Raw genomic sequence first — 16,770 nt, 5'->3', positions numbered from 1 at the left:
TCAGCTTCCCAAGTAGTTGGGATTACAGGCATGCACCACCACACCAGGCAAATTTTTTTTGTTTGTTTTTTTGAGACGGAGTCTTACTCTGTTGTCCAGGCTGTAATACAATGGCACAGTCTCAACTCACTGCAACATCCACCCCCCAGTTTCAAGCGATTCTCCTGCCTCTGGAGTAGCTGGAATTACAGGCGCCCACTACCACGCCCAGCTAATTTGTGTATTTTTAGTAGAGACAGGGTTTCGCTATGTTGCCCAGGCTGGTCTTGAACTCCTGGCCTCATGTGATCTGCCCACCTCAGCCTCCCAAAGTGCTGGGATTACAGGCATGAGCCACTGCACCTGGCCAAAATGCATTTGATATTTTGATACATGCATATGATGTGTAATAATAAAATCAGGGTATTTAGGATATTCGTCACCTGAACACTTATTTCTTTGTATTGGGGACATTTCAAATCTCAGCTATTTTGAAATATACCGTACATTGTTGTTAACTATAGTCACCTTATTCTGCTATGGAACATTAGAATTTAGGCTGGGTGCAGTGGCTCAAACCTGTAATCCTAGCACTTGGAGAGGCTAAGCTGGGAAGATCACTTGAACCCAGGAGTTCAAGTTGCCCAGCCTGGGCAATATAGTAAGATCCTGTTTCTACAAAAAATACAACAATTAGCTGGGCATAGTGGTGTGCACCTGTGGTCCCAGCTACTCAGGGGGCTGAAGTGGGGTCCTTGAGCCCAGGAGGTCGAGGCTGCAGTGAGCTGTCATTGCACCACTGCACTCCAACCTGGGCAACAAACAAGATCTGTCTCACACACACATACCACACATTAGAAATTATTCCTTCTATTTAGTTGTATTTAGTTGTATGTTTGTGACCAACCTCTCTTCGGCCCCCTACTTTCCCCCAACACACACCCTTCCCAGCCTCCGGTGTCTACCATCCCAGTCTCCATCTCAATGAGATGAACATTTGTTTAGCTCCCACATATGAGTGAGTAAACGCAATACCTGTCTTTGTTTTTTTGTCTTAAAAAAAAAAATTATGGGGATAAGGTCACTATGTTGCCCAGGCTGGTCTCCAACTCCTAGGCTCAAGCCATCCTCCCACCACAGCCTCCCAAGTATTGGGATTACAGGCTTACATAACGACCTCTAGCTCTATTTATGTCGCTGCAAATGACATTTTCATTTTTTTTCCTATGGCCAAATAGTATTCTATTGTGTATATATACTAACTTTTTTTTTACATGGGGTCTCACTCTGTCACCCAGGCTGGAGTGCAGTGGTATAATAACTGCTCACTGCAGCCTTGATCTCACAGACTCAAGAGCTCCTCCCACCTCAGCCTCCCCAGTAGCTGGAACCACAGGTGCCTGCTATCACACCTGGCTATTTTTTTTTACTTTTTGTAGAGATGAGGGCTCTATGTTGCCCAGGCTGGTCTCAATCCTCATGCCTCAGCCTCCCAAAGTGCTGAGATAATAGGCTTGAGCCACCATGCCCAGCCTTATTGTCTGTCTTTTGTTTATTTATTTTATTTATTTATTTATTTTTAGAGACAGGGTTTCCCTCTGTTACCCAGACTGGAGTGCAGTAGTGTGATCATAGCTCACTGCAGCCTTGAACTCCTGGGCTCAATGGATCCTCCCACCTCAGCCTCCTAAGTAGCTGGGACTGCAGGTGCGCCACTATGCTCAACTCTTGTTTTTTGCCTTTTTGATAATAGCCATTCTAAATGTGGTGAAATAGTATCTCATTGTGGTTTTGATTTGCATTTCCCTGATGATTATGATATTGAATATGTTTTTATATATACCTGTTGGTCATTTGTACGTCTTCTTTTGAGAAATGTCTGTACAGATTCTTCGTCCACTTTTTCATGGGATTATTTGTGGTTTTTTGCTGTCAAGTTGTTTGAGTTCCTTGTATATTCTGGATATTAGTCCCTTGCCGAATAAATAGTTTGCAAATATTTTCTCCCATTCTACAGGTTGTCTTTTCACTCAGTCGATTGTTTCCATTGCTGTGCAGAAGCTTTTTAGTTTCACTTAATATAGTCCCATTTGTCTATTTTTGGTTTTGTTGCCTATGCTTTTGAAATTTTAGCCATAAAATCTTTGCCTGGATCAATGTCTTGAAGCATTTCCCCTATGTTTTCTTCTAGTAGTTTTGTAGTTTCAGGTTTTACGTTTAAGTCTTTAATCCATTTTGAGTTGATTTTTGTACCTGGTGAGAGAAAGGGTGCCAGTTACTAATTAAGTCCTGGCCTTTTGGGGCTGTTACAAAAGTTACTCCTGGATTATCACTAGAGATAACACCTGGCTTCCTGGAAGTATGACTTATAGCAGGCTTGTTTCCTGGGCTGGTTGCTGCAGATAACAAATTGGTTTCCTGAGGAGGTTGCTGCAGGTTGTAGGTCAGAGTTCTAGTAGTACAAATGGTCCAGCCATTGTCTATTTGTGTATTCAGTCTCTCATAGCTGACACCAATGAGACAATTATAACATAAAACAATCTTTTCTTTCTCTCCAGGTCACACCTTGGCTGTAAAGTGTCCTAACAGCCACCTACTTCTGATTACTGCTTTCTTACCGATAACCTCCCCAGCCTGTTTTGTAGCTCCTACATCTTGAACAAAAGCGAATGAGGTACCCAATTACTAAACTGCCCACACTTCATGAAAGCAACTTTATAACCATGATACTCACTTCCCCTTCTCCCCTCTTCAGAATTACTCAGTGCCAGCCCAAACCTTACAAAATCCCCTTCCTATTCCCTCATAATGAGAAGCAGCCCTTCTTCCTCTGGGGTGCTCTCCCTGGTCATGGTAGGTTAGTAAACCCAAATCTTTTTGCCCAGCTAATTTTTGTATTTTAGTAGAGACGGGGTTTCACCATATTGGCCAGGATGGTCTTGATCTCTTGACCTCGTGATCTGCCTGCTTCAGCCTCCCAAAGTGCTGGGATTACAGGTGTGAGCCACCACACCTGGCTTAAACCCAAGTCTTTTAGATTGCTGGTGAATTTGGTTGTTGAGCTTTGTGACCCAGCTCAATAATCACATCTTTCACTACATTTCTGGATGCAATTTTTCCCTCCTCCAGTTTCCAGGTAACCTTATCTGTATGTCTGTGATGCTAGAGTTAACCATGTTTAGGACATTTCCTCTACTAGAATAAGCTCCTTTGGAGGTACGGACTGTGTGGGATTCCTCCTTGTATCTGAGAGAAACTCTAATAAGGGAAATTATGTACACCGAGCCAGACTGAGGTGGAGAGGCACTGGCAACATTACCTGAACATAGCTTCTCATAGATGCTTCCTAGCTAGGCCCTTGAGTTTTCAGAAAGCCCCTAAACACTGAAAATTTACACTTAATTGGCCTATTCAAAGATAGTGTTCCCAGATTTGCATTTTTGCTAGATTTCGGCCAATTTTTTTTTTTTTTTTTGAGAAAGGGTCTCACTCTGTCACCCAGGCTAGAATGTAGTGGAACCATCTCGACTCACTGCACCCTCAACCTCCCAGGCTCCAGCTATCCTCCCACCTCAGCCTCCCAAGTAGCTGGGACTACAGATGCACGCCACCATACTGGCTAATTTTTGTATTTTTTGTAGAGACAGGGTTTCGCCATGTTGCCCAGGCTGGTCTTGAATGCATGGACTCAAGCAATCCATGTGTCTTGGCCTTCCAAAGTGCTAAAACAGGCATGAGCTTTTTTTTTTCTTTTTTTTTTTTTTTGAGACAAGAATCTTGCTCTGTCACCTAGGCTGGAGTGCAGTGGTGTGATCTTAGCTCACCGCAACCTCCACCTCCTAGGTTCAAGCGACTCCTGCCTCAGCCTCCTGAGTAGCTGGGATTACAGGCATGTGCCACCACACCCAGCCAATTTTTGTATTTTTAGTAGAGACAGGGTTTCACCATGTTGGCCAGGTTGGTCTCGAACTCCTGACCTCAGGTGATCCAGCAGCCTCGGCCTCCCAGAGTATCGTGATCACAGGTGTGAGCCACTGTGACCAACCAACCAGCCAATTTTTTTAAGTGAATCTTTTCACTGTTCTTGAAGCTGACTGCAGTTTTTTTCTTATTGTGCCTCTCAGTCATCTGTCCTTGAGTCTATCAATTGTCTCCCTCATACAAGAACTAACTGACTTGCAAATAACTAACTAGATGTCTCTGAGTTATTCTTTTTTTTTTTTTTTTTTTTTTGAGACACAGTCTTGCTCTGTGGCCCAGCCTGGAGTGCGGTAGCACAATCTTGGCTCACTGCAACCTCCACCTCCTGGGTTCAGGCAATTCTTCGGCCTCAGCCTCCCAAGTAGCTGGGACTACAGGTACGTGCCACCACGTCCAGCTAATTTTTGTGTTTTGTTTTTTTTTTTGAGGCGGAGTCTCGCTCTGTCACCCGGACTGGAGTGCAGTGGCCGGATCTCAGCTCACTGCAAGCTCCGCCTCCCGGGTTTACGCCATTCTCCTGCCTCAGCCTCCCGAGTAGCTGGGACTACAGGTGCCCGCCACCTCGCCCGGCTAGATTTTTGTATTTTTTTAGTAGAGACGGGGTTTCACCGTGTTAGCCAGGATGGTCTCGATCTCCTGACCTCGTGATCCACCCGTCTCGGCCTCCCAAAGTGCTGGGATTACAGGCTTGAGCCACCGCGCCCGGCCAATTTTTGTGTTTTTCGTAGAGACGGGTTTCACCATATTGGCCTGGCTGGTCTCAAACTCCTGACCCCATTTGTGATCCACCCGCCTTGGCATCCCAAAGTGTTGGGATTACAGGCGTGAACCACCGCGCCTGGCCTTCTCTTGAGTTATTCTTTGATGTATGACATGCAACACTTCGACTGTTGTGCATGTGATAAAACCATATAGACTTCATTAGTGAAGGAAAGACACTTTAGAGTTGATTAGAGTGAATTATCAGTGAATTTTAATATCCAGTTTCCAGGCCTATAAATCATGAAGGGCCAAATCAACTCTGGACCAGAATGACCCCTCAGAAATACAGCCACACTGTGTGGCCCCCAATGGAAGCAACCTTGCAAGTTCCACTTTGACATCTCATTAGCTGACACTGTTTATTCTTCTAGAGCCAAATAGCTAATTTTCTTTTCAGGCATACATATGTAGGAGACCAGAATATGCCACCCCAAAATATGCCTCGTTGGCATGAGGATTATTTTGAGCTGATAATTTTGAGAAACAGAAGCTATGAAAACAGCATAAGCTACCCTTTGAAAGACGAATTTAGTCTTAGAAGAAATCGCTTACACTCTTCATAAGGGTGTCTCCCTCTCTGTACCAGGAAGAGAAAGATGACTCTAAATCACCAGAGACCCTTATCAATGGAGAAGGCAGCAACTTGTTTTCTGTGCTCCTTTGTGTCTTTTTCCCAAAACTGGCCTTCCTCACTCCCTTATTTGTTTTTAGCTGAAGATGGTACTTAAACCTGAATTCTAAGCCACTCCTTTGAGAATTACTCATTTTCTTGGGCATCTCACATGTATATGCAAAGTATACATGTTAATATAGCTCCATTTGTTTTTCTCTTGTTAATCTTTTGGGCTGGGCATGGTGGTTCCCGCCTGTAATCCCAACATTGTGGGAGGCCGAGGCAAGAGGATTGCTTGAACCCAGGAGCTGGAGATCATCCTGGGCAACATGACAGGACCCCATCTCTACAAAATTAAAAATTAAAAAATTAGGGCCAGGTGCAGTGGCTCACGCTTGTAATCCTAGCACTTTGGGAAGCTGAGGCAGGTGGATCACAAGGTCAAGAGTTCAAGACCAGCCTGGCCAAGATGGTGAAACTCTGCTTCAACTAAAAATACAAAAATTAGCCAGGCACGGTGACAGGTGCCTGTAATCCTAGCTACTGAGGTGGCTGAGGCAGGAGAATTGCATGAACCCAGGAGGCAGAAGTTGCAGTGAGCCGAGATTGCACCACTGCACTCCAGCCTGGGCGACAGGGCAAGATTCTGTCTCAGAAAAATAAATAAACAAACAAATAAATAGCCAGGTGTGGTGGCAAGCTCCTGTGGTCCCAGCTATTTGGGAGGCTGAGGTGGGAGGATCACTTGATCCTGGGGGTGTGGAGGTTGCAGTGAGCCATGATAGCACCACTGTGCTCTAGCCTGGGAGACACAGTGAGATCCTGTCTCAAAAAAAAAATCTATCTTTTGTTACAAGGGCTCTAGCTGAGAATTTAGAAGGGTAGCAAGAAAATTCATCTTTCCTTCCCTAAATATGCTACTCATAGAGAAAGGAGACAGCCAAATGCCATCCAGGTCATTATGCACAGGGGGCTTGCCTAAACATGCCTATGGTGAAAAATTCCATCCCTTAACACATGTGTAGTAAGGGAAACAAATCAGCGTGGAGTGGCTCAGACTAGGGGCCCACATGTGCACTGGGGAATGGGGTGGAGCCACCAGGTATTCACACTTTATGCAGGGGAGGAGCCGGACCTCTTCAGCTCCGGTGTGGTGGCCTGGTATTCAATCTGTGGAGTGGGAGACTGTTGGCAGGACTGCCTCTTTGCTAAGGGCTTTCTTTTCACTTAATAAATTCTGACCCTTCAATGTGTCCACGTGCCTAATTTTTCCTGATTGGGAGACAAGAACCCAGATTTTAGCTGAACTAAAGAAAAATATCCTGCGTCACTACTTGGCCTGGAAGAACAATGGAATTACTCATTTGAGATGTGGGTTTGAAGAAAGTTATTTTTAGTATTCGGATAAGCAGTTAAAATACTGCTGTCATGTTTCTCTCTTTGTGCCAGTCTCATGTAGTTTCCCAGCATAATCACATTAAACTGATTATGTGATTTTTGTGTTGGCATCCTTTCTAATTAGTTTTTTTTGTTTTTTTGTTTTGTTTTTGTTTTTGTTCTTGAGACGGGGTCTTGGTCTGTCACCTCAGCTGGAATGCATTGGCACGATCACAGCTCATTGCGGCCTCAACCTCTGGGGCTCAAGTCATCTACCCACCACCTCAGCCTCCTCAGCAGCTGGGACTATCAGCGGATGCCACCATGACTAGCTAATTTTTTAAGCTTTTCATAGAGACGGGTTTTGTGATGTTGCTCAAGCTGGTCTTGAACTCCTGGGCTAAAGCGATCCTCCTGTCTGGGCCTCCTGAAGTGCTGGGATTACAGGCCACCACGTCTGGCCTCTAATTACTTTGATAATAAGTAAGCATCTCCCCTTCTCTTTTCTTTTTGAGATAGAGTCTCACTCTGTTGCCTAGGCTGGAGTGCAATGGCACAATCTTGGCTCACTGCAACCTCCGCCTCCCGGGTTCAAGCAATTCGCCTGCCTCAGCCTCCCAAGTAGCTGGGATCACAGGTGTGTGCTACCACGCGGGGCTAATTTTTTGTATTTTTAGTACAGATGGGGTTTCACCATGTTCGTCACCCTGCTCTTGAACTCCTGACCTCAGGTGAACCACCAGCCTTGGCCTCCCAAAGTGTTGGGATTACAGGCATGAGCCACCACGCCTGGCTCATTTTTGGCTGTTTCTGAGCCGGAGTCTCACTCTGTCACCCAGGCTGGAATACAGTGGTGCCATCTCGGCTCAGTGCCACCTCCGCCTCCTGAGTTCAAGCCATTCCCCTGCCTCAGCCTCCTGAGTAGCTGGGACCACAGGCATGCACTACCACACCTGGCTAATTTTTATATTTTCAGTAGAGAAGGGGTTTCACCATGTTGGCTAGGTTGGTCTTGAACTCCTGACCTCAGGTGATCCTCCCACCTCAGCCTCCCAAAGTGCTGGGATTACAGGCATGAGCCACCACGCCCAGCCACATCCCCTCTTCTCTAGTGAATTTTTTGGGGTTATCACTCTGTTAAAAAGCACTTCTCTTTCAGTTCCTTAGGAGAGCCCACTTTCTTCAGTAACACACATTCTCTGGCCCTTCGTAACTATTTACTTTCCCAGTTCTCTTTCATCTTGAAACCACCATTGCAAAATTATAACTGAAACAGTGACAGGGATCTGACTGAACCAACTCCATCTTGCTTCTAACTTCCAAGCTGTCCTTGTTCATTCCTGAGTGTAGGCTGAATTAACTTTGGGAAAAACTTATAGTTTAAAAGAAAGACAATAATAGCCCTTTGCCAAAACAAACCCGATCTTGCCTGGGGACCAGACTGCCTTTGTAGTGGTAACAAATTAGCCAAAAGATTAGAAATTATGGTTTAGGAGTCATGCAGCTGGAGGCTACAAGATTCTGACCCTCCCCAAATTGCTCCTGGGGATAAGTCTAAGATCAGTGCTTGAGATATTTTGCAGACCTTGCACTGGATGGATTAGCTGGCACCACCCAGATCAATAAACTGGCTCATCAGATCTTGTGGCCCCCACCCAGGAACTGACTCAAGCACAAGACAGCTTCAACTCCCTATGATTTCATCTCTGACCCAATCAATCAACACTCCTGACTCATTGGCTGCCGCCCACCCTCCAAATTATCCTTAAAAACTGTGACCTCCAGGCTGGGTGCGGTGGCTCAAGCCTGTAATCCCAGCACTTTGGGAGGCCGAGACAGGCGGATCACGAGGTCAGGAGATCGAGACCCTCCTGGCTAACACGGTGAAACCCCGTCTCTACTAAAAAAATACAAAAATTAGCCGGGCGAGGTGGCGGGCGCCTGTAGTCCCAGCTACTCAGGAGGCTGAGGCAGGAGAATGGCGTGAACCCGGGAGGCGGAGCTTGCAGTGAGCTGAGATCCGGCCACTGCACTCCAGCCTGGGGGACAGAGTGAGACTCTGTGTCAAAAAAAAAAAAAAAACTGTGACCTCCAAATACTTGGGGAGACTGATTTGAGTAATAAAAAAAAGTCCCAATTTCCTGCACAGCTGGCTCTGCATGAATTATTCTTTCTCTATTGCAATTCCCCTGTCTTGATAAATGGGTTCAGCCTAGGCAGTAGGCAAGGTGAACTTGTTGGGCCATTACAATCTCATAGCGGAGTGGCAGAATGGACAGACCAGAGAACCCTGTCCTAGGACAATCTGCACCAGGCCCTGGCTGTTGTAGGAGGTCTTGAACAAACCATTTAACTTGTTTGGGTGAGCCTTAGTTTCCATGTTAGTAATCTGGAAGTAATAGTTCTGCCTTATCTGTCCGTTAGGGTTTTGACATTTAGTGAAGTATGGAATTTGTATACTGTAAGGTGACTGAATGTATTTAGTAGGTGCTATACGTAAAATACAAGTTTCAAGCACTGCTCTGCTTTTACTTACAGAACCACGTTCTGACTTTTCTAGCCTGAACATTCAAGACCCTTGAACACATAGTCCTTATCTCCCGCTCCTCATTGAGACCCTTCCAGAACACTACAAACTGTAATACTTAGCTGTATCACCAGCAAACCATGTCCTTCCCAATTTCAGGACCTTTCAATGTGCTTTCCTCTGCCTGGGGGTGGGTGGGGGGTGGACGGCAGTTTCCTCCCAACCCATGAAACCTCTCCACAAACGTAGAAGAGACAGAAAACCATTATTGAATAAGTATTAAACCAGATTGTGATGCCGTACATCAAATGCAACCTGCTAAAGGCAACACAAAGACAGAAACTCACTTTTTGTATACAGCTAAGTAGAGATAGCCCATCACGTTATGTAGGTTTTGCAATTTGGAGTCAGGTGACAAGTTAAGGCTTTGTCCTCCTAAGAAACTGGACTCTGGGCCCTTTCGTCCCTTAACAATTACATTTCTTTCTTTCCTTTTCTTTTCGTTTGTTTGTTTTTGAGACAGAGTCTCGCTCTGTCTCCCAGCTGGAGTGCAGTGGCACGATCTCGGCTCACTGCAACCTCCGCCTCCCGGGTTCAAGCGATTCTCCTGCCTCAGCCTCCTGAGTAGCTGGGACTACAGGCACGCTTCACCATGCCCAGCTAATTTTTGTACTTTTAGTAGGGACAGGGTTTCACCATGTTGGCCAGGATGGTCTCGATCTCTTGACCTTGTGATCCGCCCGCCTCTGCCTCCCAAAGTGTTGGGATTGCAGGCGGGAGTCACCGCACCCAGCCAACAATTACACTTCACGGAGATGGCTCCCAAGAAACATTCCTGAGTTGAGCCTAGCCATAGAAGAAAAAGACTTGAGTACATTTGGAAACGAGAGATGCTGAAATTTTGAAAGAAAAAGGGAGGGGGGATGGTTTCTCGTCCCTTATTTTCCGCAGGGAAAATCAAACCCTATGTATAATTTGTATTTGCCCTTCCACCTGCATCATCTTTCCCACCGGCAGGCTCCTGTTCATTCCCAAGGCTCCACATCCACTTCGTGCTTGGATTCCGCCCGGCCCCTCCTGTGCGGTCGCATCAGGAAGGCACCACCCATTAGGGGCTCAACGCTCCCCTCCAGGCCACGCAGTCAGGCCTCCGTCCTTTCAGCTTCAGGGACAGATTACGTAACTCCAGCCTTCTGGTCACTAAAGGAGGGTAACAGAGGGCGGTCGAGAGACTCCGCTGACGCCTCAGGACGCAGCGCGGTCGAGCCCCAGGACCCTAAACTCTACGGCCCAGCGCACCCCACCAAGCGAGCGCCCCCGGCAGCGTGACGTAATCTGCCCCAAACGCTGTGGCCCGGACCGCGCACGGCTTCGGGGCGGGACTATCGGTGACGTCGAGGTGCGCGGCGCAGCGCGCGGCGTCAGTCTTAGCTGGCGGCGACTGTACTCCGTACTCCGTACTCGCCGCGGCGTGGTCTTCGGCAGCATAGTCATCCACCGCAATCTTGGGCCTCGCCTGTTGCCTGACCATTCCTGAGCCCAGGTAGGGGTCCTGGGGGATCGGGTCGAGTGGCGGGCGGCGTGGGAGGCTGGGCCGCAGTGAGTGGGGGCACTGGTGGTTCTTGGAGTCCAAGCCTTCACTACACGTGCTACTTCCTCGCAAGAGGGGGTTGAGCGCGTCCGGAACATTTTCCCCGGAGGAGACTCGGGGGTTACGTGATAAGTAACCTCGTGTTTCTCTTTCAGCAGAGAAATGGGGCTTCTCCTGCATGACCTGGGTGGACCCCAGTGGGCGGTATGAGACGTGTGGTCTGGAGGGACCTCACCGGAAGGCATGGGGTGGCGTGTAGACCTGCCTCAAGAGAGGCTGTAGAGTGGGCCAGGCGTTGCATGGAGCTAGAGCTGAATTAATGGTTCAGAGGCACAAGCTGGAGCTAACTGCATTTGTTCCCTTCTAGATGGGAGCCTTGGCTGAGGTGACGGTCTCAAAGTGGAAGAGCTTACTGTCACAGCAACTGTTTGGCAAGATACCCCGGTAAATCACGTTGCAGAGCCCCCAACTCTGCCTTCCTGGAACTAGGCCTGCGTTTTCTCTGAACCATTATTTCATGGGGAAAATGAAATCTACTTTATGTGTCCTGGCTTACTCGTTCAGAAGTGATTTCTGAGCCGTAAGATACATGAGAGAAAAATAAAGGGGAAAAGGCTGCATTTATATTAACTACATGATGATAAGGATGTTTCTGGTCACAGTGAAGAGCCATGCTAGGATTGTAGTGTCATAGAATAATGTGGAAGTTTCGTTCGTGTTGTCTGATCTATTTAATAAGTTTATCTCTTCCAAGATACCTTCTCTTCTTCCTTAGTCAGAAATGATCTTTCCCTGAGAGCCATCAGTAGCTCTGGGCTCCTGGAACCAAGTTCAGGTGCCTAATTGAACCCTGTTCTCTTCCCACAGCCTCCAGCAGGGACTGGTGCTTAGTGAGAGTGGGCTGGCAGATTCCTTGAGTGTGGGGGATTTGGGTGAATGAGGGTAGCAAGCCTCCAGCGTGCTTGGGTCTGCGGTGACCCTATGCATTCCTTCAGTGCTTGCTAGAACAGTTTTGAAACGGTTTGAGGCCTTGCCCTGCTCCATCCAGAGCAAGGTTATAGAAATTTCAGACAATGACTTGCTCCATCCTGGATCTGGTGTCTTGTATGGAGCTGGGCCTTGTATAGATCTGCCCCATCTAATATGGCAGCCACTTGGTATGCATGATTAAATTAAATTTAATTTTCACGCTAGCCACATTTCAGGTGGTCAGTAGCCACAGGTGGCCAGTGGCTACCATATTGGGCCGCACAGATTAGAGGGCATTTCTGTCACTGTGGAAGTTGTTTTGGACGATGCTAGTGTGAAAGGTAAAGGGAATTCTGAGTGTTTGCTATGCTCCAGGCTCAGTACAAATTTTATTTTATTATACACTTAAAAGTCTTATAAAAGTTGAGGATGAAGCCAAGAGAGGTAGTAAGGGTAGGAGTTGAAACAGTGGAGAGGAATAACAGGGAAGAGTCCTGCCCTGAGAGACTCGTGAACAGGATATTTACAAGGCAAAGCAAAGAGAACCAAAGTCTCAGTTCTGCAGGGGGGCTGAGTGCCCCAGGAGGAGCTAGTGGAGGGTGAGGTCAATGTGTACTCATCTTAAAGGAAAAACTCATGGAAAAGGAAGGTGCTAATGTTGAACACCTATTTTGTGCCAAACCTCTTAATTCTTGTTTTAAATATTTGAGGTATCACCATGAGGTTGTGTTTAAGTTATTACACATGAGGGGCCCAAGATCAGAATTATGTGTCCAGGGTTGCCCAGCCACAAACCAGCAGATCAGGGTTTGATGCCAGGCCTCTATAATCCTGCAGCCTGAGTGGAATATAGAAGCCGATGGGAAGGAGATGGATGCCTTCAAGTTCTTGTCTTGGTGTTAGGTGTGTTAAAGAATTGACTGGGATGGGAAGAGTGTTGCTGGCTTGGGCATAGCACAAGCAACACAGCTCCTGTGTTCCTTTGGGTGGTGGGGTCGCCTCTCTTAAAGGTAGAGGCTTCCAGCTGATTCTGTCTTTTCAGGCCAGGAACAGTTGCTAAACACCCCAGGCCTGCTGAGGTCCCTCCTTGAGTTTCATGTTCAAGCAATCTTGTGAGTAAAGCACTGGCTACCCCTTTTCCTTATTATCTTTTCAAGGATGTTTGTGCAGCAGACAGCCTTGGAACATACGAGGTAGTACCTTCTTCCAGAGCAGAGAGCAGGCATTCTTGCTGTGCGTTGTGAAAGGGTAGAGTCCTGCGCTCCTTTCCTGTAGTAGTCCAGTGGCCTAAGCAGGTGCCTCTGACTTCCCTATGAGAACTGGGGCTTGGGAGGGTGGTAGAAAATGCTGATGCTCTGGCTATTGCTATTGCTTTGAATAATCAATGGTCCCTTGTTGCTAATCGAGGAATTTTGTATTTTCTACCAGTGTCCATGAAACTAGGAGACGACCTTGTTAGCTGCCAGTTCCTGACAGCCACCTCTCACCAGTGGCTCCACTCTGTGTCCCTGACCCAGCACATGGCACAAGAGTACCTGCCATCCCTCAGTGTTTCTACAGTAGCAATCCCGAGATGCCGGAGCTAGAGGGGACCTGACCTGAGAGAAGATACCTTCAGTGGCTGCTAGGCTGTTCTTGGAACCTGTGCAAGGGTAAGTGTGCAGGAAGGTCTGACCTAGCAAGTCACTTCACTCCTGTTTTATTTAGAATCACCTGGCTAAGAAAAAGTTCAAAAACCATCGCCTTATTTTGACCTTCCCATATTGTAAGTCAGGTGATTGAATCCCAGAAAGGTTCATTGTCTTTGAGCTCACAGGACTATTTTGGGACAAACAGTTGTCTAGTGTTTGGACTCATGAACCCTGATTCTTGGGGGTGGTATTTTACTGCTTTTGTGATTTGGTTTCAACATATATAGTCTTTTCTCTGGAGTAACCTTAGGTCAGTGGCCAGTGTTTCAGCCCCTGGAAAGGGCATGGGCTGCCACCGAGGTTGGTCACAGGCCTCTCAGCTCATGGTGGGAGTGGGTTCAGGAGTTAGTAAGTAGGGTTCAGTTCTGTTGTTGCCGCTGATGGCAATAGGGGTTTGTAATAATCCCTAGTTGTGTTAATTATGTCACTTAATTTTCACAACAGGTCTGTGAAGTGTTTCTCATCTCATTTTTACAGATGAGGCCTGCCTGTGTTAATACACCTACTGATGAGTGGACTGAATTTGAATGCAAGTCTTGGCACCTTAATTGAGCAAGTTTGAAACCTTGTTTACTGCCCTTCTGGAAGGAGTCAGGAATTTCCAGTTCTGGGCCTGGGCTGTGGGTCTGACAGATCTCTGGCCCTAGGTTTGGGTGCCAGGTTGTCTGCTTCCAGAATGAGAAGGCTTTGCTGTGCACCAGGACCTGGGCCCTTCTGGTATCTCCTGAATGAAAAACAAGGGCTATTTAATAAATATGGATTTAAATATGTGATTTAGTCCTGCCTCTTCTTTCCATAAGCAAAGATAAGGAAAACCCTGCGTCTTCTTGAAGGAGTTGTCAGCTAAGTCCAAGGGATCCCCAAATATTTCACCATTCTCAATGCTCATGCTTGTAGATAGCCACTTGGAACTCTGATCACCTTATGTGCATGTGCCACCAGTTTCAACTGACAGTGGCAAACTGCCGTGAGAGTTCACAAGCCAAGGCCAACTGGCTGAGTTCTGCAGTGGGGTGGTGGTGGTGGTGCACAAAGGCATTGTCATCAGGAGCTTTACCTTGAGATCCTGAGTGGTTTCCAGGAACATTTGATGATTGGCTCCATAAGACATTCTGTCTATTCAGATAGTCTTAGGTATTCACCTAAGCATTCAAACAAGTTACGGAAGTAATACCCTTAATATGTGTGATGCGCCCCAGGTTGGTGTTGGTGATGTTGTCAAGGAATGTTGCAGCAGGCCAAGGCCTGACAAATAGAGCCATTAAAGTACCAGTGATTTTTTTTGTTTGTTTTTGTTTTAATCCGAGACGGAGTCTGCTGTCCAGGCTGGAGTGCAGTGGCATGATCTCAGCTCATTGCAACATTTGCCTCCCAGATCAAGTGATTCTCCTGCCTCAGCCTGCCAAGTAGCTAGGATTATAGGCGCCCACCTCCGTGCCCGGCTAGTTTTGTATTTTTAGTAGAGACAGGGTTTCACCATCTTGGCCGGGCTGGTCTTGGAACTCCTGACCTCGTGTTCCACCCACCTTGGCCTCCCAAAGTGCTAGGCTTACAGGCGTGAGCCACCGCGCCCAGCACTTTTTTTTTTTTTTTTTGAGATGAAGTCTTGCTCTGTCACCCAGGCTAGAGTGCAGTGGCATGATCTCAGCTCACTATAACCTCCGCCTCCTGGGTTCAAGCGATTCTCCTGTCCCAACCTCTCAAGTAGCCGGGATTATAGGCATATGCCACCATGCCTAGCTAATTTTTTTATTTTTAGTAGAGATGGGGTTTTACCATGTTGGTCAGGCTGGTCTCAAACTCCTGACCTCAGGTGATCCACCTGCCTTGGCCTCCCAAAGTGCTGGGGTTATAGGCGTGAGCCACCGCACCTGGCCTCCAATGACTTACATTCAATTTACTACTGACAGTGAATGGAAAAGCACCCAGTGGGGCCTGCAACAGGAGGCACAGCATCTACCCTTGTTGAGGAGCCAATTCCAGACTGCAGCTGAGCAGATTGTCTAGTCTGCAGCTATACCATGGAGGGAGTAGGGTATGAACCGGAAGCCTCACATCCCTGCTTAGAAAAAAAATCCCAGGAGACAGCAATTCCTGATAGCCTCCCAGAGGGATGGAATGGGGAATGGAGCTGGCCTTATGGCAGCGCCTCCCAGGCCTCCACCCTCAGTTCCAGGAGGCTCAGTTGAGCTGTGTGGCCCGTGGCTTCTGAGAGTATGTGCCTTGGTAGAGCCATTCCCCTACAACTAGCCCAATGGTAGCACCTCAGATGAGGTAAAAAATTTTTAAATACACCGGGCGCAGTGGCTCAAGCCTGTAATCCCAGCGCTTTGGGAGGCCGAGACGGGCGGATCACGAGGTCAGGAGATTGAGACCATCCTGGCTAACACGGTGAAACCCCGTCTCTACTAAAAAATACAAAAAGCTAGCCAGGTGAGGTGGTGGGCGCCTGTACTCCCAGCTACTCAGGAGCCTGAGGCAGGAGAATGGCGTGAACCCGGGAGGCGGAGCTTGCAGTGAGCTGAGATCTAGCCACTGCACTCCAACCCGGGCGACAGAGCGAGACTCCGCCTCAAAAAAAAAAAAAAAAAAAAAAAATTTAAATACAAATACTAAGTTATGGTACAGTTGTGTAGAGCTGAAAAAGCAACTCCCCTGAAAGGGGACATTTTTCTGGGGCTGGGGATTTGCTGCAAAGTCAGCACCAACAGAGCAAGCCTGGGATTTGAAGATTGCATCGTGGAGGGTGAGGGCCAAGGGGACCGTAGGTGCAGCAGTAGGAGCCTTGGTGGAGGGAGGTATTGTGAAACTGATCCAGATGAGATAATGAGAGTGAAACTCACCAGGGCCAGGATGGTTTCCTCAGCCCCCGCCAGGCTTGAGTTGGTGGTGGCCCCTCCTTGCTGTCCTTCCATTAGGAGCCTCTGCCTTTGTTTATCTACCTGTTTTACCAGTCAGACCCTGTAAGGAGCATGCCCTGGGGATGCCCTAGCAGATAGAGCTACCACTTGTCCTAGTTTCTGAGGACCAGGCCATGACTCTGACTGACTGGCTTTCCCTGGGGTTTGAGTAGGACCCACTGAATTCAGTGCTAGAAGGTCCCAGAGGTCTGTTGACCCAGGAGGGAACTTCCTTTGCAGTGATGTCATTTTGGCCTCAGTTTTAATAGATGTAAAACGAAAATAACAGTAACTCCTACATGGGTCACGAGAATCAAATGAGGCAATGAATGGCAAATTTGTGCAAACTACCAAGGAAGGACCAGGGTCCCAGCAACCAG

The 16,770-nt window shown here is 47.4% G+C and overlaps 1 long non-coding RNA gene across 1 annotated transcript; it reads left to right on the top strand.

The window, feature by feature from the left end:
- Positions 1-10,489: 10,489 nt before the first annotated feature.
- LOC105515068 lies at positions 10,490-14,260 on the top strand. Its single transcript, XR_001002258.1, has 5 exons — positions 10,490-10,782; positions 11,198-11,274; positions 12,842-12,911; positions 13,228-13,451; positions 13,968-14,260. It is a non-coding gene; the product is annotated as an uncharacterized LOC105515068 (long non-coding RNA).
- The last annotated feature ends 2,510 nt before the right edge of the window (positions 14,261-16,770 follow it).

The sequence above is a fragment of the Colobus angolensis genome, unplaced genomic scaffold (genome assembly GCF_000951035.1).
Source record: "Colobus angolensis palliatus isolate OR3802 unplaced genomic scaffold, Cang.pa_1.0 Scaffold253, whole genome shotgun sequence".
NCBI lineage: Eukaryota > Metazoa > Chordata > Mammalia > Primates > Cercopithecidae > Colobus > Colobus angolensis.
The sequence above is the reverse complement of the archived record's forward strand: the minus strand, read 5'-3'. Positions and strand labels throughout refer to the sequence as shown.